We start from the raw sequence: 17,330 nt of genomic DNA on the forward strand, positions 1-17,330 counted from the left end.
TACTTTTTCTCTAGGTCTCCAAACTTTAAAAGATTGGATCATTTTAGCAGAACATTGACCATCCTAAGAAAATTGTGATGGGAAGAGGAATAATTATTCTGATATTTAACCTTGTGAAGTATTTTATGTAGCCTTTGGTAATTTGCTTTGCAGATTGCCTCCTTTTCTTAGGCTGTGTCACATTATATTTGGGTAGATGGGCATTGTGTTTACTTTATGAATACTAAGAACGAAATGCACAGTTTTTAGAAAGTGTTTTAAGCAGGTCATTATCTATGCTATAATATAGACATTTTTGCAATTTATAAGTAGTAAAGTGGGTGAAATTTTGTGGGTGTGTGCATGTAGCTTTTTTTCTAATTCAAAATTAACAGGAAACTAAAAATTGGGTCTTTATTGTAGAAGCTAATTCAGCTACTTAGAAAATATGCCACAATAAAATTAACCAATCTATGATTTGTTTATGACAGATTTGGCTGAATGACTTCTTTCTGTTAAGGGACAATTTGCAGGATTATTCAAATTCACCCACTTTTTAAAATAAATAATTTGCCTATTCTTGTTTCATTCTCCCTCTAGAGGATATCAGTGAGTATTACAATTCAAACATTAAATATGCCAGTAGGTCTAATTTAAATACAGCACGATCCTGAGAACTGTTCCTTGACTTCATTTGTATTCAACTTAACTCAGTTCTGGAAGCCATTATCTTAAGTACCTCTAAGTTTGCAGCGCTTTTTTCCTTTAAACCAAGGCCTCAGCATCTTAAGGAGGTCATTTTTATTTTGTTTTGTTTTGTTTTTGTTTTTTTAAACAACAAAATCAAAATCTTAACCCTCGTGAAGAGCAGTACTGAAATGGTTAGAGTTTCAGTTTCTAATATAATGAGCGGTATGTATTTGTGACTTTAAAAGTCTAATTAGTGTGTTCTGGGATATCCACATTACATCTGCTAGGCAGTCTTTGAGGACACTGGAGGCCATTTAATGTTGTATAAATTAAGTATCACAATAAAAAGTGGTCCAGTAACCTGCAGATATGACAGTCAAATATTAGAATTGGTACAAAAAGATTCATAGACATTCACCTGAAGATGAGCATGGGAAAGGGCTCCTTATCCTGCTTTCAAGAGACATGAATGATTTGATTTGCGAAAGCTGCCTAATCATTCAGAGCCTATTTTCCCTATCAGTAAATAGGAATAATTATATCACCTTCTACTAGTATGAAGACCAAATAAAATCTAGAAAATGCTTAATATGTGACTGACTTGGAGTAAATTATTTTCTCTTCTATTGTAATAAAAATTCTCTGGTTGGAGCTAAGAAGTGAAAATATAAACATTAGCAAAACCTTTCAGGAGATTCCCCTCATTTCTTGATTTTTTTTTTTATATGTTCTGTACTTCCAATTTCAGTCATGGCATGATTTTATCTTCAAAATGTTGTTACAGGACTCTTGCAGAAATGCCAGTCGTAGGTGGACAGTCTGGAAAAAGAAATCCATGATTCTGTTTCTCAGTGTGGGATTGTGGGGCTATATTTCTTTTTGGTGGGACATAGAAAGGGAGAAATAGGTAGTCCTTTATGTTTTTACTTAGAAAGAAGTTCAGCATATAAAGTTTAAAAAAGAAAGATCCTATAGAATATAATAATATATTTCTATTTGTATTTTAAAAGCCTAAAAATTATTTATGAATCTATTTGCAGGAAGTTGGGATTAGGCAGAAGTCTGGAAAACTTTTTCTTTCTCTGTACGGTTTACATAAAAATATTTTCATAAAGAATATACTTGGTAAAATTTCTTAAGGTGAAAGGTAAATCTTCCATTTCTGAACTCCAGTACCTTAATTTCCCTCTCAAAGACACCCACAGTTTACAGTTCATCATTTTTGTAAGATTTTGCTAGGCAATATATATATATATATACAATGTTTGTTTTCAGTAGGTGTGTTCTATAGTCTTCGTGAACTCTGAATTAGTCACTACTGTACCATTGCTCCTATGGGAAATACAGAGTTAGGTTTCTGAAAGCCTTTGTTCACAACAGTGTCATCATCTGATCTATACGTAACCTTGTTTTGTGTGTTTTTGTGTTTGAAGGCGTCTTATTTATGATTCATTAACATTAAACTCACAGCCACTATAGCTCATGCCCAAAGTTTACCACACATATTTTCACTATAAGGCACATTACAGCGTTCTTGTGCTTAGGAACAGTAGGCAGCACTTCAACACTATGCTTGGGGGAAATTTTAAACAGTAAAATCACCAGCAAAAAAGCACAAAAATTAGAAACATTTGGCACTAAATAGACCATGAAAAGGACACTTGTTTATAGTATGGAAGCTGAAATAAGAAGGCAGAGCATTGCCTTCTTTAACCTAGAAAGTTCTGCAAGTATTGATTTTGGAGTTATTAATACAAATGTATTTTAGCAAGTAGAAGAACCCATGAATAATGAGGATCAACTGTATATATATGTATGATTTATATGTATGTGTGTGTGCATATATATATATTCTTTTAATCATACACTAGCAATATATTACATACACTGTTCTGACAGTTGCTTTACAGTATTGCTCAGCAGACTCTGAAGTCAGACTGGGATCAAAACCTGTCATTACTCTTTGCTAGCTGTGTTACCTTGGGCAGCTTACCTAACTTTTCTGTGCTTCTCTTTACTCTTCTATAATATGGGACTTATAAGGGTATTTACTTAATGGAGTTGTCGTGAGGATCAAATTAGTTGATACACAAAAAGCATTTAGAATATATCTGACACATCATAAACATTATGTATTTGCTGCATCATCATTTAAGATATTTGGAGAATATTCCTTATTGACCTATATAGCATGTTCTCACTCTTTTTGAAAACTACATTGTGTTACATCATATGGATACGTCATAATTTTTAAACCTGGTGCCCACAGAGTGCATTTATATAGCTTTGTATCTTTTGCTTCAGTGAGAATCATCTAACACATTTTCATGTACACATGTGGAAATCTACCCGTAGGCAAAGGCGTTGTGCAGTTTTAATTGTATATATATTACCACATTTCCCACAGATTTATTATAATAATCATGTATAATTTAAAAAACTATTTACTTTCAATAAAAAGAGAGAAAAGAATGACTCTTAGCTTTTATCTTTTGCTCAAATGCAGATGCAGATTTTTATGCAATAAATTGAATAAATAATCACATTTACCATGTAAATGATTACAGTGACATTTAATACCACCCATTTTTTAGGTTTATTAAACACCAAAAAGTTTGCAAATATTTTGCAGACTTTACATCAATTATCTTGCCAGTCCAGAATATTCTATCAGTCCAGTAAGAATATACCATCTCAGTTAGGTAGGAGTACACCTATCATTTCCTCTACTTGATACTTCTCTTTATGTTAGTAACTCCCCAATAATTTCATTTATTACATTGTGTAAAAAAATGAAATAGAAAGCAGAATAACTGATATACCCTCTGCTTTAAAGTCACTAGTATTAGCGTAGACGCTTGAGAAAAAAAAACAAATCTTGCTCAAAAGGGATTATTTTTAATACAAAGAGCACTAATAACTTCCACAAATTAACTCTAACATTAAGTAGTCTTCTGGCTTCTTCAATATTTCCACCTTGCCGGCATTTGCTTGCCTTCCAAATCACTGAAGGAAAGGCATGATTGAGTTTTTGCTTCCTTTCACAACTTCTTCAGGGCAGATTACATTTCACTTCTTTTATTTCCTTAATTGTTTCTTTCGGAACATTCATTAATCTCTTTACAGGCAATCACAAAGGTATCAGGAATTATGATTATGGGCTGTGGCAACAATAACTACAAAGGACTGAGCCGAGGTACATTTTCAACAAGGGGAGGATGTCTTTGGAAGCTCTCTATGGGATTGAAAAAAGGTTCTAGAAAATAGTGTGAGTCACTCTTATTAAGGGAGTCAGGGAGGAGAACAGCTGTGCAAAATTAGTACCAGTATCTTCCTACCTTTCATTTTAAACTTTTCAAAAGATTTTTTCTGGTCACTTCCTCCTGAGAAGGGCAACCTAATCAGACATAATCTTTGCTTTTAGAGGTTACCATGGTGACTGGCCAGGACAGACTGTCTTCTCTTGGCATCATAAACACACATTTTCTATGGTGTTAAATAAGCCTGTATACCATCAGAGTCTTTCTTTGAGTGATAAAACAAATAGGGAACATTGAAATGGTTCACAGCAATCAGAAATGATATTTTCCCATATTGATTTTTTTCTTTCTTTTTGCCCTTTCTCTATCTGTGCCATGTCTCTTTGAAGTATACATCAAGGCACAATACTTATTGTGGGAAGCTAAATCGAGTGAATCTTTTTTTTTTCATGTGGACCAAGATAGTCAAAGATTTTCCTTACCACTTATGTTCTGCCAAGTGAAAGACAATTTCACTCACCAAGGTTGACAGACAACAGAGACTCATACACAATCAGAAGACAGTACTGTGACTAGGTGAGTATGAGAGCAGTCACTAATTTGTGAGAAGTGGGGCAGAGAGAACAGTGCATATTAATTTTTTAGCTTCTTGAACAGACTCTACTGTTTAGAACAGTTTTAGTTTCATAGCAAAATTAAGTAGAAAGTACAGAGTTCCCTTATACTCCGTTCCCCTATAGCCTCCCGAACCATCAACATCCCCCACCAGAGTATTACATTTGTTACAATTGGTAAGCCTGCATTAATACATCGTTATCACCCAAAGTCCATAGTTTACATTAGCATTCAAGCTTGGTGCACATTTTATGGGTTTGGACAAATGTATAATGACGTTTCTATCCTTATAGTGTTATATAGAAGAGTCTCACAGCTCTAAACATTGTCTGTACTCTGTTTATTCATTCCACCCTCCCACACTAACCTTTGCAAGCACTGATTTTTTTTTTTAAATTGTCTCCATAGTTTTGTCTTTCCAGAATGTCATAGAGCTGGGATCATATAGTATGTGGCCTTTTCAGATTGGCTTCTTTCACTTTGTAATATACATTTAAGGTTTTCATATTTTTAAAGGAAATCTCATGTTCCTTTTCTGTCATGTGACCATTTCATTTTCCAAAGGCTTCTGATCAAGGTTTTGTTAGCAGAAAATGCCAAGCACCAACTTCTTCAAAATTTGAAATCAATTTTTCAGGTGGGGGAAAAAAGAGCTAATGGAAACACACACAAAAAAATACAGAGAGGAACAAACACGTACTACCACCACCACCAAAAGACAAGATGGCAAGAGAAGGACTGACCTAGATTCTGAAACACGTAAGCTTTAGAAAAGCAGATAATGACTGAAGGATGGGATGAGGTGGGAGCGAGGGGGACCTCTAACAGTGAGTGAAGATGTATGAGAAGAATCCTTGAGCATAAAACTACTTTTAAGCTCTGGACTCTCCAAAGCACACAAATGCTGTCATGCAGGGGTTGAAGAACCAGAATAATCCTCTGTACCCCAACTCCAGATTACCCAGAGAGCAGAAGAAATGTCCAGAGAGTTGTTACTATTGTCTTTGCTGGTAGACTATGACTCAATGCTGGTCTGAAGTATTCTTCAATTACCTGATTTAAATTAATTGCCTTCTCAGTACAGTCAGAGCTCTTTGTTTATGACTCTTGTGAGCTGATTAATCATTTCAGGTTTTGCGTTACTGTTATTTATGTTCTAGTCTTTCTTCTCCACTAGACTGCAAATTCTTCTAGGACAAGCATCTTATTTTTCTTCAACTTTGTGTTATGCAAAGTATATTACAAACAGGAAAAGTTCAGTAAGCATTGGTTAAATCAAACTGAGCTTGAATCGGTAGGTGTATGGTAGGAGTCCTTCTCCCAACGAAAGGACATTTATGGATGCCAGAGTTCTTTACCAGTTTTATTATAGTCTAGCAAAACGGATGGCTATGATAGACAAAAACATGGTTAGTAAACATTTTGAGATACTGTCTTTTTCTTACCCCCTAACTCACCATGAGTCTTTCTGAGTTTTGGTTTAAAAAAAAAAATCTGAACACTTGGAAGAAGGAATTTGAAAGAATAGATGGGTTTTTTTGGCAATAAACTAGTACACAAAACAACACCCCCCACACACATACACCAAATATCCTTATAAAGAGAACTCTGGGTTGGGGTGGGGGAGAAATGAGAAATGAAATAGAGCGGTCTATGTGTCCCAAATGCAGAGGAAAAACTGTACATTGCAAGATAACAAGGCCCAGGGAGAAAATGGCCATGAGGCCATAAGGCAGGTGGCCCCCTGTATGCAGTATGGGAAAGGATTTTTATGCCTGAATAGTGGCTCAGAATAGCAGAGAATCTCTGAATCTGAAGGAAACCAGGCAGATGGAGATAATGGATGTTCCAGAGAAGATCATCATGCCCAACTGACTAGATAGCAGATTGCTTCCCCTTCCTCCACTTGAATTCACCAACCACCCTGCCTTGCGTAAGATTCTGGAGGGGAAGCTGGAGTTGAACCACAGGAAAGAAATCCTCAAAGCTTATGTGATCAAGGTTCCCATCAGTGGTGGCATAGGGGCTCTGTGTAAGAAATTAAGTTGAATTACAGAAAATAAACCAAGTTTTATTACTTCAACAATTATATTTGTGAAATGAAATTCATACTTATTTCAGAATTTAGGGGCAGAAATAAGCTCCCACTCCTTAATCTCAACACCTCTAAAACAGAAGAGGGGCAGAGGTAGTTGGGCCAACAGCTTACTGTGAAATAAAAAGAGAAATCATTTGGCAAGATTTCCTGATGTTCTCATTTCCCCTCCTGAAACTCTCAAGTCAATAGAATTTAGGTTATCAGTGGTCAAAATATGTGCGCATTTGGAATGAGGTAAAATTGTGTAAGATAAATAAAAATGAATTCTGGATACTCCAATTTGCACATTCATATTTACTTATGAGAGTTGGTATTTTGTTGGAGACAGTTTCTACTTCAATGCAAGTGTTGAGGCCATTATCATAAAAGCCTGAAGTTCAAAGGGGCAGCCATGACATTGTTTTCTCAGGCAACTGCTGTGTCATTCCTTCCATAACTAGACACCAGGATAAGAATACAAACACCACCATTTGGCTTTGATTTTCTTTTTTGGTACCTTTTCCTAAAGACCCAGGAGACTCATACAATGAATACAGAAATTACAAATCCTCTACGTTGTCATCAAGCACCTTAGCTCAAGCTAACCTCACATTTACTCTCCTCCTGTCTCTTATTTAATAGAGAAAGAGTATGATGAACAATCATGATCCTAAGATATGCAAATATGCATATATACACAATATTAGATATAATATAGACATATTCATATGAATTTATATCCATATATATGTAATCAGAGGAAGGAATACTCCTTTGCCTGTAACAATCTTCCTCTTGTGCGTTCTCTCATCTCCTTCACTCTGACACACATGCTTTATCATAGCAAATGAAGCCATCCTTTATCTCCTTTCCTGACAGATTTTCAGACCCAGCCATCCCTTTTTACTGTGTGCTGCAGTTGTGGTGAGGAACTTCCATTCCCTAATCATGCTGTGTGATTTCACCTTTTTATATGCAGCTCACTTTACCTGCAGTTTTTTACATCTACTCCATAGCAGCTCTGATGAACACCTGCAACTCAGAAAGGCGAATTAAAGCATCTCCTCTATGCATCCCTTACACTGTATTCCCTCCAACCTGTCAGGTAGAATGGTCCACTTTCCCTTTGTGTCCCACCACACCATATACATTATTCATTTAATCATTCATCAAACACTTATTAAATAATATTTGCTGTGTGCCAGATGCTATGTGAGGTGCTTTCATACTGAGGAAGGAGGTTTATGCTCTTCACAGCCATGCACACTAGTTGCAGCTGTAGTTTAGGTGTGTGTTCTCACTCAATTACATTATAGATCATTGAAGACTGATACTGTATCTAATTCATTGTTGTGTCCCAAGCACCATATATAAAGCCTAAGACTTAGTAGGTGTTAAATAAGTATGCTGAATTCAAAATTTCCTATTGTCATAAATGATAAAGTAGAATCCCTTAAAAATTCAATTAAAAAATATTTAAATTTTTAAAATGAATGGATGTATATTTGTTTTCAAGCAATACACATGTGAAGAACTAGATTTCCTCACCACCTTTAATCTCTCTGAAGAAACCAGTTAACGCGATAGTTCCACTCTTTTCTCTATCTCTAACACAAAGCTATTCAAACATTTATAGAGTTTTTATTGGCATATTTTATTAAAATGCAGCATATATTTTCATGAGGAATATCTGTAGTTTTTTTATAATGTCTGTGGAAAAGTTTTTAATTACATATTTAATCTGCAATATGAAGAAGCCTAAAAACACCATACTCACTGCAGAAGAGGAAATATATATGTGTATGTACATATATACATAGACACAGAAATATGCGTGCATATATATGTTTTTGTATATATGTCTATATCTATATCTGTAGAGCTGGGTATCTAAATCTCTTCTAGATCTAGAGTTAGAAATTAAGTTGAATTATAGAAAGTAAACCAAGTTTTATTACTTCAACAATTATATTTGTGGACTGAAATTCATACTTATTTCAGAATTTAGGGGCAGGAATAAGCTCCCACTTTTGAATCTTAATACCTCTAAAATAGAAGAGGGGCAGGTTGAGCCAACAGCTTACTGTGAAATAAAAAGAGAGAAATCTAGTGTATTAGTCAGGGTTCTCTAGAGGGACAGAACTAATGGAATACACACACACACGTGTGCACACACACACATATAAAGGAGAGTTTATTAAGTATTAACTCACACGATCACAAGGTCCCATAATAGGCCGTCTGCAGGCTGAGGAGCAAGGAGAGCCAGTCCGACTTCCAAAACTGAAGAACTTGGAGTCTGATATTTGAGGACGGAAGACATCCAGCACGGGAGAAAGATGTAGGCTAAGAGGCTAGGCTAGTCTAGTCTTTTCATGTTTTTCTGCCTGCTTTATATTCTAGCTGTGCTGGTGGCTGATTAGATGGTGCCCACCCAGATAAAGGGTGGGTCTGCCTTTCCCAGCCCATTGACTCAAATGTTAATCTCTATGGCAACACCCTTGCAGATGTACCCAGGATCACTGTTTTGTACCCTTCAATCCAATCAAGTTGACACTCAGCATTAATCATCACATCTAGATCTCTAAATCTATATTTAGATCTAGAGCTATAGATAATTACTATAGGGAAAATAATTATTTTTTAAAAAATGATAGTTTAAGAAAATAATAGTTACTTATTGAGAGCTATTGCTTAACAGAGTTCTAAACATTTAATATATAGTGTATCTTATAATTCACATAACTTATGAGATTATTCCCATTTTACAGATGAGGAAACTGAAACAAAAAGTTAGTAACATGCTCACAGCTGTATGACTTTGTAAATGATAAAGATGGAGTATAAGCCCAGGTAGTCTGAGTCTGACCTCTCAGCAGAATTTAAAACAATGGCCATATGCTCTCAATAACATTCTAAAATAATAGGTTATAAAAGATAAAAATGAGATAATATAAAAAGGGTCAGCTGAACAAGGAGCTGAAAAATTGGCAGATGCTAATAGAAAACTTGACATTTTTTGAGGTAGGGAAATGTTATAAGAACCTTTAAAAGCAGCAGGATTAAAATCAACATTAGAAACATAAACGGTAGAATCAGATTCTCAAAAATACCAAATAAGTGATGTATCAGAGACACAAAACTTAAAAAGAGAAAAAGCTTTCTATATTTTTTTTTTAAAGGTGAAAACATAAGAGAGAATTTTTTTAGCTATGATGGCTGGAGAATGGAGAATGCAGACACAGCAGAAAAATACATGGCCTTCATCTCCTGACCAGCTGAACTGAATTTATATAACCAATGCTTAGCTCCAACCCAGTGTAATTTCAATCCTCTGGTCTAAATTTTTGAGATCCCCTGAGTAGTTTTGCAAAATAATTTGTTGGAAAATATTTATTTTGGAGTACAAAATGTAAGTTATGGTAGAGTCTAAAATGGGAACTTAAAACATATATAAAATGTATTGTTGTATACTTGCAGAAGAGTCATTTGTTTTAGGTACAGATTTCTAGATATGACATGTATATAGAAGAAATATGTGCCAGTTACTGTCCTAAAAGCTTTAAATGCATTATCTCATTAAAACTTCACAAAACCAGCCTGGCGCAGTGGCTCACACCTGTAATCCCAGCACTTTGGGAGGCCACGGTAGGGGGATCATGAAGTCAGCAGATCGAGACCACCCTGGCTAACACGATGAAACCCAATCTCTACTAAAAATACAAAAATTAGCTGTGTGTGGTGGCACATGCCTGTAGTCCCAGCTACTCAGGAGGCTGAGGCAAGAGAATCCCTTGAACCTGGGAGGCGGAGGTTGCAGTGAGCCGAGATCGCGCCACTGCACTCCAGCCTGGGTGACAGAGTGAGACTCCGTCTCAAAAAAAAAAAAAAAAACTTCATAGAACTACCCTTCATTTATGGATGGAAATACTGAGAATAGAAAGGATAAGTACAATTAGTAAACAGTCAAGAATCAAAATAATCTCTTGGATGGTAGACTGAGAAATCAAAGGTATCAGGTAGATTCTGAAGTCTGCCTTTTAAACACTAGATTAAGATCAATATTCTAATTCTGTCTCCATTTGGCAAACAGTAACAACACTTAGTATAGGCAAAGTGTCTTGTGGCTTTCATAGCACTTTCACATATTTTGTCTAATTTTATACTCATACCCTTCGGGGGAAAAACTAATGCTATTACTATTTTATAAATAAGGAAACTGAGGCTCACAGAAGTTTAGATGACCTTCCTGAGGTTCAATATCTTGTGAAGGGTTAGAGCGATCAAGCCCAGGTCTCCTGATAGGTAAAATATCATGCTATGCTTTATGTAACCAGTGTCTTTTGTAATAATTCGCTAAGAGTTTTCTCAGTAGCTTAAATAAAATTAGCACGTTATGTTAGAAGGGGTTTTTGAAACTATGCCAGAAGAGTGATGAGTCAATGATGATCTGATTGATACAACCGCATTGCTACAATGCCAGTTCATTCTACAGCAAAAAAAACAGTTTTGAAAATTCAATCTTGGGACCATTGTCATGTGATCCAACCTCAGGAACTCTTGAGAGTAGTACTTTCTTTTTTTTTTTTAATTATAATTTAGGTTTTAGGGTACATGTGCACAATGTGCAGGTTTGTTACATATGTATCCATGTGCCATGTTGATTTCCTGTACCCATTAACTTGTCATTTAGCATTAGGTATATCTCCTAATGCTATCCCTCCCCCCTCCCCCCACCCCACAACAGTCCCCGGAGTGTGATGTTCCCCTTCCTGTGTCCATGAGTTCTCATTGTTCAATTCCCACCTATGAGTGAGAACATGCGGTGTTTGGTTTTTTGTCCTTGCGATAGTTTACTGAGAATGATGTTTACTTTCTTTAAACCTACTTCATCTGAACCAGCTGGGGAGAATTCAGTTTCCACCATGACCCATATTGACATAAGTCACCTAAAATTTACGACCATTATGTCCAATGGTCAGGGGGAGATACTGCTTTTTAATATTTTGTCAAGGGGATTATTTATAAGTTTCAAGGTGGGAAGGAAGGAAGGTGGGAGGGAGGGAGGGAAGGGAGGTGGGAAGGAAGAAGGTGGGGAAGAAGGATGATAAGAAGGAAGGAAGAAGGGAAGGAGGAAGAAAGAAAGGAGAGAAGTGAAGGAGGGGAGGAGGGAGAAAAAAAGGGAGGAAAGGAGAAAGGGAGGGAAAGAAGGTGGAGGAAAGAAGAGTGGAAAAAAAGGAAAGAACCCAATTTCCTACCCCAGCGTGATCACTGTGAAACTGGAGGTTTTAAAGCATTTCTTCATGCCCTTTCTCTAGAGGGAAAATCATACACACAGGGAAACTTTAAATAGAAGCAGGTGATTGTTCCCTTTAGTCCCTGTGGGAACTCCTCTCTTACTCCAAAAGAACTCTTTTATTTTGCAGCTCAAAATTATTTTTTTTTCAGTTCTATTTGCAAATTTGAAACGTTAGGATTGTTTTCCAGTAAACTGTTTTATACACATAATAACGCACTCTAGTGTCTGTGCTGGCCAGCCAACATTTGCACACCTTCAGTCTACTGAGGCTCTCATCTGTTCTTCAGTCCTCGATTTGCTTCAAGCCTGCTTTGTGTTGGCTGCTGAATATACAAAGTTGTATGTTATTAATTTCATGGCTTATTTTGAAACTTGCCCCTGAGACCATCTCTTCAACGGCCCTTCAGCCTGAGATACAAAGCTTTCAGTCTCTAAATTTTTCTATCAAAATAATTTATATTATCATAACTTTCTTCACTTTCCTTCCAGAATAATACCATCTATTTTGAGTTTTTATTTGACTTGCGTAGCCGAAGGATTCTGGACCAAAGTAATTAAATGAAGCAAATGAGACAGTTATTGATGGCAATATGTTATTGAGTGAATGGGGGCATTTTAGAGGTAAGGTTTTTTTTTTTTTTCTTTTCCCAAAAGTAACACATTGCCATCTGTTCCCATTTCACACAAATCAGTACTAAGGGAACAAGATAAAAGAGAAAACTGGGTCAACATTTACATTTCAAGTCAGGTTAGATTTTGCTTTGTCAGTTTTTTTTAGCCTGGAAATCTAAAGGTTAAAAGATGATTTTGGACACGTGATAAGCAAGACAGAAAATGGATTTCTTTGGGTAGCCCCAAGAAACTGTGAGACCAAAATACAGGCAAGAAAAATTATAGGAAAGAAGTAATGTTTCATGTGATCTAGGTCTTTCCTTAAATTTATGAGACCAAAAGGATGACAAAACTAACTTTAACTTGTCATTGTAAGATCTCTGTGTTCAAACAGCTCTTATTTTTGAACTGTTCTTGGCCCAGACATGTGCCTCTAGGTTACATAGTAGCCTGTAGGGTTTTCCCTGTGACTAATGGTGTAGAAATATCTAGTACTTAAAAAGAGAAATCTCAAAGCACATAACAATGCTGAAAATAAAATATGCTATCTTTACATTCCTTTCCTGTATCAAAGACTTAACGTTTGATAGAAATCGTACAGTGACTGAATCGTGGACTTCGTGGTCAAGAGAGACCAAGGAAACTAGAAAATCACTTTAATCCCACACGAGTATCTTGAAAGTTTCTGAACCAGAACAAATTCTTCCTGCTGACTCAGCTCTGTGTGTGGGGGGTGTGTGGGTGTGACTGTGTGTGTGTGTGTGTGTGTGTGTGTGTTTGTGTGTGTGTGTGTGGATGCTTTGGGAATGGCATTATGATAGAATTCCTTTTTTTGTTGTTGCTTATTCTTAGTTAGGCCTAATGCATATCTAAGTATTATAAAATGTCCCCTTTCTTCATTCTGTAAATTTTATTTTTATATGTTAAAAATTATTTGGTCTGGTAATCTTTATGTTTCATTTTATTTTTAGAAATTTCTTCTTCATGGCCCAAACCTATTTAAATGTTTTGCTAGCACTCTCCTGATGACATTTGGTATAGATTTTGGCAAATCAACAATATAAAATTTATTGTCAGCTTTATATAATCCACTTCCCTGCTAAAATTCTTCTTTGTCTTTTCATTGCCCTTCACGTTAAATATTAATTTGTTACCTTAATATGAAAGCTCTACATTGTCAGCCTCTTAAAATTTTCTCCATCTTAGGATTTTCTTCCTAATTTTAACAAAGCATGTATTCTTCAGTTGTTGGGTATTGTATTCTAAAAATGTCAATTAGGTCGATTGTTTAATAGGGTTGTATCTTTACTGGTATTTTGACCCATTTCTTCGACAAATTACTGACAAAGAGTTATTAAAATCTTCAACTACGACTTTTTTCTGTTTGTTTTTCTACCTATTTTAAAGCTTTTTTGTTAGGTGCTTGCATAGTTAAGGTTTTTGTAGCTTCTTGAAAAATTTACACTTTTATTATTAAATATCTCTTTTTGTCTCTAGTAATAGTATTTTTTGGTCATAAAGTCTACTTTGTGTGATGTTAATTTAGCTATATCAGCTTTCTTGTGCTTAGTATTACATCATTTTAACCTATTTGTAGCTTATGTTTAAAATGTGTTTCTGGAAAGTGACATAAATTGAGTCTGGTTCTTTCATCCATTTTGGATTAAAAAATTGAATATTTAATCCAATTACATTTTTAATGTTTAATTTATTTTCACTATTGTATTTTGAAATATTTTTAGATCTACATAAAAGTTACAGCACTCATAGAGAGTTCACATATAACCTATACCCTGATACCCTTGTGTTAACTTACACAACCATTGTGAAATTATCAAAACCAGAAAATTGGTAGAATACTAAATAAATTTAGTAAACCATAAGCCTTACTTGAATTTCACCAGTTTTCTGCCTAATGTTTCTTTTACCCTTTTAGAATCAAATTTAAGATCTCATAATGCATTTAATTATTGTGGCTCCTTTGTCTCTTTCAATCACTAATAGTTTGTAAATGTTTTCTTATCTTTCATGGCCTTGACACTTTTGATGAGCTCTAATAAGTCATTTTGTTGAATATTTGGATTTGTCTGATGTTTTGTCATGATCATATGGAGATTATGCATTTTTTGGCAAGGATACCACAGAAGTGTTGTCTTTTTGTCAGTATGCTATACCAGGGAGCACAATATTTTGATGTGCCTCATTGCTGGTGTGTTAACCTTGATTATCTGGCATAGGTGGTATCTGCTGAGTTTCACCACTATAAAGTTACTATATTTCTCTTTATAATTGATAAATATCTTTGGAAAGCTACTTCAAGATTATGCCAACATACTGTTTCTCTTCAAAATTTTGCCCTTTGATATTGACATCCATTGGTGGATAGCATATTTTGAACTTGTAAATATTGCATTGACACATGTATTGGGAAAGATGTGGAACTGCTCACTTTGAGTGAGGCCAGGGAAGAAAGACCACTTTAACAGATATGAGGAACTATGCCACATGAGGCATATAACCTAGCAGTGCCATGGTTAGCGGCATCTGTGGGAAAGAAAGATGCCAAATGGAGCCCCTGGCAAGCCTAGTAGGAGAATCACAGCACAGACCTCTGAGATTATGGAGCTAGGCCTTGCCATCTGGAGAAAAGAATTTATGTATCATTTTAAAAGCAGCTCATGACATGCTACAATGCCATGATAAAAAAAAAAAAAAAATGTCTGACTGTGGAAACTCAAGTAACCTTCATGTACTGACTACTATAAGACCAACCAAGATATAAGGTGAAATAGGCTAATCAGCAATTTATCTTAAGATGGCTATTATACATGAAGGATTAGAATTGAACATGCTAGAGATTACAGTAATCTTCACAAAAAGATGACCCACGTAGCTATATGCTGTCAACTGTATGACACCACTCTTTCAGCTCATTCCTGTGGCTTCATGAGCTATCAGCTGAGAGAGGAAGAAAAGGCCCAAACTGAGCTCATGAAAGGGCCAACTTAAAATATTATTGCAAGATGGAATTTTGTTTTTCTGCAACAAAGTTCCAGGCCAGGATGGTCCTGGAGGATAGTGATGGAGGAAAATCCTATCAACTGGGAGAGTATTGGAAAGTACATCTGGTCATTCACTTAATGTGGAGAGAGAAGTGGCCTTAAGTAAGGGTATACATAAACTCATGAGCAATAAATAACTTAGCTCCCTGTTGAAGAGCCTATAATGAGTGAAATTAGAAGTTCAAGGAGGGGAAAAATGTATATGGACTTCTGGAAATGAACAGAAAGTATTAGCATCACTCTACTACTTCTTAATGCCGTTGTAGAAGAGGCACTAAGCAACCAAGTGGAGAGAATGACTTCACTTGTTGATATCAGCTGGATTCTGTCCTCAGCCATCTCAATGCTAGCAAAATAGGTTCATGAATATTGTTCTCATTATGGTAGAGACAGAGGCTATTCCTTGACGCAACAGCTTGGGCTCCCTCTCACCAGCACTGGCCTAACTCTTGCTTCCAATGCAGGTCTGATCTTCCAGGAACAGAAAGTGAAACTGAACCCCAAATGGGGTAACATGCTTTGAGGAAAGCAGCCAACCATATATTGGCAATTAGATTACATCACATCTCTTGCACCCTAAAAATCACAACGTACCTATTTCTGCTATAACGAATTACCCCAAATGTAAGGCTTAAAACAGCACACATTTATTTTCTTAGAATATTGAGGTCAGAAATTGAACATAAATCTCACTGGGCTAAAATAATAAAGAATGAGCTGTGCCCTCTGGAGGCTCTAGGGGAGATTTCCTTTCCTTGTCTTTTCCAGCTTCTAGAGAATGCCTGCATTCCTTGCCCCATACTTCAGAGTGAACGGTGATCCCATCATCTACTTGCACAGTCACATATTCTTCTCAGACTCTCACTCTTCTGCCTTGCTCTTTCATCTTTTAAGGATCCTTGTACTACATTGTGCCCATCTGAATAATCCTGAATAATCTCCTTGGTTTAAAAATATTGACTTAATTACATCTGCAGAGTCCATTTTGTCATATTAAAAAAAAACATATTCACAAGTTCTGGGGATTAAGACATAGATATCTTTGGTGGAAACATTATTCTTCCTGTGATAACAGGATTGACATATATTCCATGTATAGGTTTTCCTTTCTTGCCTGCGATACTGAAGATAGTACCACTACAGAAGGACTCAGAGTAACTGATCCATTGACATGGGATTCTGCATGACATTGTTTCAAATCAAGGTACCCACTTTACTATCCAGAAACTACTGATCTGATAGAGTGATGAAATGACCTTTTTTTTTTTTTTTTCTTTTTCGAGATGGAGTTTTGCTCTTGTCGCCCAGGGTAGAGTGCAATGGCGCAATCTCGGCTCACTGCAACCTCTGCCTTTCAGGTTCAAGTGATTCTCCTGCCTCAGCTTCCTGAGTAGCTGGGATTACAAGCATGCGCCACCGTGCTTGGCTAATTTTTGTATTTTACTAGAGACGGAGTTTCACCACGTTGGCCAGGCTGGTCTTGAACTCCTGACCTCAGGTGATCTGCCCACCTTGGCCTCCCAAAGTGCTGGGATGACAGAAATGACCTCTTGAAAGAGCAGCTGAAACTCCAATTTGGAGATGAAAAAGTGCAGAGATGAGACTGTACCTTTCATAGAGCAGAACACAACTTAACAGCTAGTATATGGTGCTACATCATTAATAGATAGACAGGTCTGGGAATTAAGGAAGTGGCAGCACTCACCATCACTTCCTCTCCCTGGTAATTTAAGTAC

The sequence above is a fragment of the Nomascus leucogenys genome, chromosome 10 (genome assembly GCF_006542625.1).
Source record: "Nomascus leucogenys isolate Asia chromosome 10, Asia_NLE_v1, whole genome shotgun sequence".
Taxonomy (NCBI): Eukaryota; Metazoa; Chordata; class Mammalia; order Primates; family Hylobatidae; genus Nomascus; species Nomascus leucogenys.